The following is a 4469-nucleotide window of genomic DNA, read 5'->3' as shown; positions in this document are numbered from 1 at the left end:
ACTTTTTATCAACATACTATTTTTATTATTGATTTCTTCCTTCAATGTTCATCTTAACCTCCTCATAAAGTTCATGAAAGACTTTGGCAAAGTTTTCTCAATCTGCACTTATTTTCTTCATATCACCAAGATTTCTAAGTTTGGAGACACCCCTAGGATGCATGCCAAACACAATATAGAATGGGTTGAAACTTGTACTCCTATTTGGAGAATCATTATAAGAAAACTCAACTTGAGCTAATGTGATAGCCCAATTTCCAAGTGTGTTCCCAACAAGGCATCTTAACATATCACCAAGAATTCCATTAACAACCTTAGTTTGGTCATTTGTTTGTGGGTGATAGGTTGAATTAAAACTGAGATATGTACCCAACTTCTTCCAAAGAGTTCTCCAAAAATTCCTTACAAACATAGTGTCTATATAAGATATTATGCTGCATGGAATACCATGTAATCTTCTTGCTTCTTTAAAAAATAAATCAGCAATACTAGTGGCATCACTAGTCCATCTATTAACAAAGTTACAAATATAGAATCATTGCCTCTTTGAGTCCTAGAAAAACTCATCACAAAATCCATACATATAGAATCCTAAGGTCTATATGAAACTAGTAACAGTTGATACAAAACATTATTTTGACTCCTTCCTTTTGCATGTTGATAAACTCTAGATCACTTTGCATGCTTCTTTACATCAGTCTACATCCTTTTCCAATATTAGTGTGTACTTAGTTGTAGATAAGTTTTATCTTGTCCAAAATGTCCTTCTACACCACCAAAATGCTTCTCCTTCAAGGGATTGTCTCTCATTGAGCATCTAGGTATGCACAATTTATTATCTTTGAACTAAAAACCCTCCCAAAGTATAAAATCTATCAACAGTCCTCTATCTCTAATGATAGGACTATTGCAAGCCTTATATGCATCTTTGAAATCTACATTATCCACATATAACTCTTTCAAACTTTAAAAACCAACACTGTTAGCCCAAATCTCATGTAATAAGAGACTCCTTCTACTCAATGCATCAACAACTTTATTTTTTCTCACTCTTATATTCTTCAACACATAGTTAAATATTTGAAGATACTCCACCCATTTTGCATGCCTTTGATTTATTTTATGTTAGCTATTTATGAAATGCAATGCATGGTTATCGATATAGACAACAAACTCTCTAGGAAGAAAATAATGCATCCACTTATGTAATGATTATACGAATGCATAAAATTCAAGATCATAGGTAGAAACTTTCATCTTAGCATCATTTAATTTTCACTAAAATAAGCCATTGGTTTTCCTTCCTGACTAAGAACAAACCCTATTGTCAAACCACTAGCATCACATTCAAATTGAGATACTTTATTGAAATCGAGTAATGTAAGGATGGGCTTCTCACTCGCCTTTTTTTAAGAAATCTAAAAATTCTTTCAGCCTCTTGTGTCCATTCAGACTTATTTTTATATTTCTTAATGGTTTCAAGTATAGGAGCAACTACATGACTAATTTTTTTAATAAACTTCATGTAGAAACTAGCAAGTCCATGAAAACTACTTACCTCCAATTCACTCTTTAATGTTGGCTAATCAATAATGGCTTGAAAATTTTCCTAGTCTATCTTCAATCCATCTTTGGACACCACAAAAATCAAATAAATCAATTCAGTCTACAAAAACACACATTTCTTAAGATTAATCTATAGCTTCTCCTCGTGCAACCTTCTCATAACCTTCCTCAAATGATCCAAATGATTCTCCTTTGACCTACTAAACACAAAGTTATCATCAAGATACCCAATAACAAATTTCCTTAAAATAGTTTTAAAACCTCATTCATAAGACTCATGAAGGTACTAGGTGCCCAAAGGGCATAACCATCTACTCATAATCTACATCATTAGTTTTAAATGAAGTTTTATACTTAGCTCTAGGGCTGATCCTAATTTGATGATAATTTCTTTTCAAATATATCTTTGATAAATACATAGAACCACTCAAACAATCCATCAAGAATTTAATTCTTAGAATTGGAAACCTATATGTGATAGTTATTTTATTAATGACCCTAGAATTTGTGCAAATTATCCATTCACCTCCTTTCTTAGGTAGTAGGACTGTAGGGATAACAAAAGGCCTAAGAGTCTCTCTTATCAAATCTTCCTTGAGTAATTCCTCAACTTGTTTTCTAAACTCTTCATTCTCTTTAAGAGTCAATCTATATACAACCTTGTCTGGGAGGATAGCTCTCGGTATCAAATCTATATGATGGCTGATACACCTTATGGAAGGTAGCTCATCAAGAAAATCAACCGCAATAATATCCATGTGCTCCTTCAAGATATGTTGTATCTCCCCAGGTAAATAATCTAGTTTTGTAGAGGTAAGAACAATTTTGGTCTTGATTCCCTTCTTCATCTTTCATATCATGTAAAAACTCTTTTCTACTTATCAAGAATTTTCTTCTGGATTTGATTGCGTATCTTTTTTTGCATCAACATTTTGGATAACACTCTATGTTCCATCATTGGGATGTAAGAGAGTTCCAGGAGATGAAAGAATGTCAATTCTACTTACCATCATTATTTTACTACTACTACTACTATTATTTACTATCATTACCTTACTACTACTACCACCATCACCACCACCACCACTACTACTACTAGACTACTACTACTATTGTCCCCTTCTTGTTCTTGCATAGGAAACAACATATGCTTGATACCATCCTTTTCTTGCCCCTTCCATTATGCATAGATTTCATATCAAACTTCCAAGGTCTTCCAAGCAATGCATGACACACATCCATGGGCATAATATCATACATAGCACTATCTTTATAACTTTTCAACGAAAGATTTTTTAACTACCAAAAACTGATAGCCCTTTTATAGCTTAAAAACTCTATAAGGGAAAGGATGTTTATTTTTCTTAAGGCCAAATTTTTCTACCATTTACATAGCCACAAGATTATCAGTACTTCCACTGTCTATAATTACTCTACAACACATACCTTTTGCCTTGCATTTTGTGTTGAATAAAGCTCTTCTTTGCACCAGTTCTTGACTCTCCTTTGGTAGCTTCAACAATATTCTCTTTAACAAGATTGACTCTCTAGATTTAGGTTCTTCTTTGTGATAAGAGTGATCCAACAGTTTCATGATCTACTCACACAATCAGGTTGCTTCTCTTGGGTCTTGTATGACCTCCTTGTGAAAAAACACGACATTTCCAACTCTTATGACAAGCATACTAGTTATACTTGAAACACTTATGAGAAAAGCCTCTTCCTCTTCCTTGGAAGCCACCTCTTTCAAAGGATCTACCTCCTTTGCTTTGATATCCTCATCTTTCTTGATTGATTTGTCCACTTGAACTAATGGCCCCTTCATCTTGATTTTATTTCTACCCTCTTCTATCCCATCGTTGTCTTCTCTTATAGCCTCTTCCTCTATTCCTTCCTTGTTGATTTTTCTTTCTTAGAAATTTCTACTTTGCCTTTATGAAAACCTAATAGGATTCCTCAAGAGTTCTATGGGACACTAGACTCAATTCATCATGCAAACTATATCTTAACTCATTCAAATATCTTGATACCTTCTCCAAATATTCTTCACCATGGGTTGACCAAATCACCAATTTGTAAAACTCTTTCATATATTCTTTTACTCACATATCCTTTTGCTTGAGATTCTGCATTATTTTAGAAATATTGGTTTGACAGTCTCCTAGAAGGAACTTAGCCTTCAACTTAGCAACTATTTTAACCCAAGAAGTGATATTCTCCTTATTCTTCTTTTACCTTTTAAATTCATAATAATCCCACCACATAATAGTGTGACCTTTGATCCGTGTATACCTGAAAAAACAACTTTCCTTCCTTTTGTAACTCCTTCATACTTAATTTTTTTTGTCAAGATCATTGATGCAGTCAATAAGTTCTTCCCCATTAAGACTTCATGAACAATTAGGAACCTCTCTTTTTGGTTTGTCTCTATTTAAGATGAAAATAGACAAGGTAAGATTAGGGCCACGATCCACTTTCACATAAATATTGGAATATGAAGCCACCAAGATATGATTGAACTTCACTAGATCTTATCAAAGAGAGACAAATTATGGATTAGGGTTTCTATTCCTTTGCTATGGAAAATATATTGACTTAAGATGATTCCAAGATAAGGTCTAGGTACAATATAAATTTAAGATAATAATGTTGTGACAAATTGAGATGCAAATAGAAACTCAACAACATGTACAAAAATAAATAGAAGATATAGAGGTGCACCTATAACTACAATTTGAGGTTGAATTCATAGGACTGGTTCACCTAGAGAATTTTGGTTTTCCCACTTCTACACACAAAGTTAACTGGGACCTCCCTTTAAAAATAAGAATTTGCCTCTTACACCCTTTAAAAATAGGATTGATCTTGAGGACCAGGGTACCCAAAATGCCTTGGTCTTGGAC

Source organism: Cryptomeria japonica, chromosome 11 (assembly GCF_030272615.1).
Source record: "Cryptomeria japonica chromosome 11, Sugi_1.0, whole genome shotgun sequence".
Taxonomy (NCBI): Eukaryota; Viridiplantae; Streptophyta; class Pinopsida; order Cupressales; family Cupressaceae; genus Cryptomeria; species Cryptomeria japonica.
Note: the sequence above shows the minus strand (reverse complement) of the source record.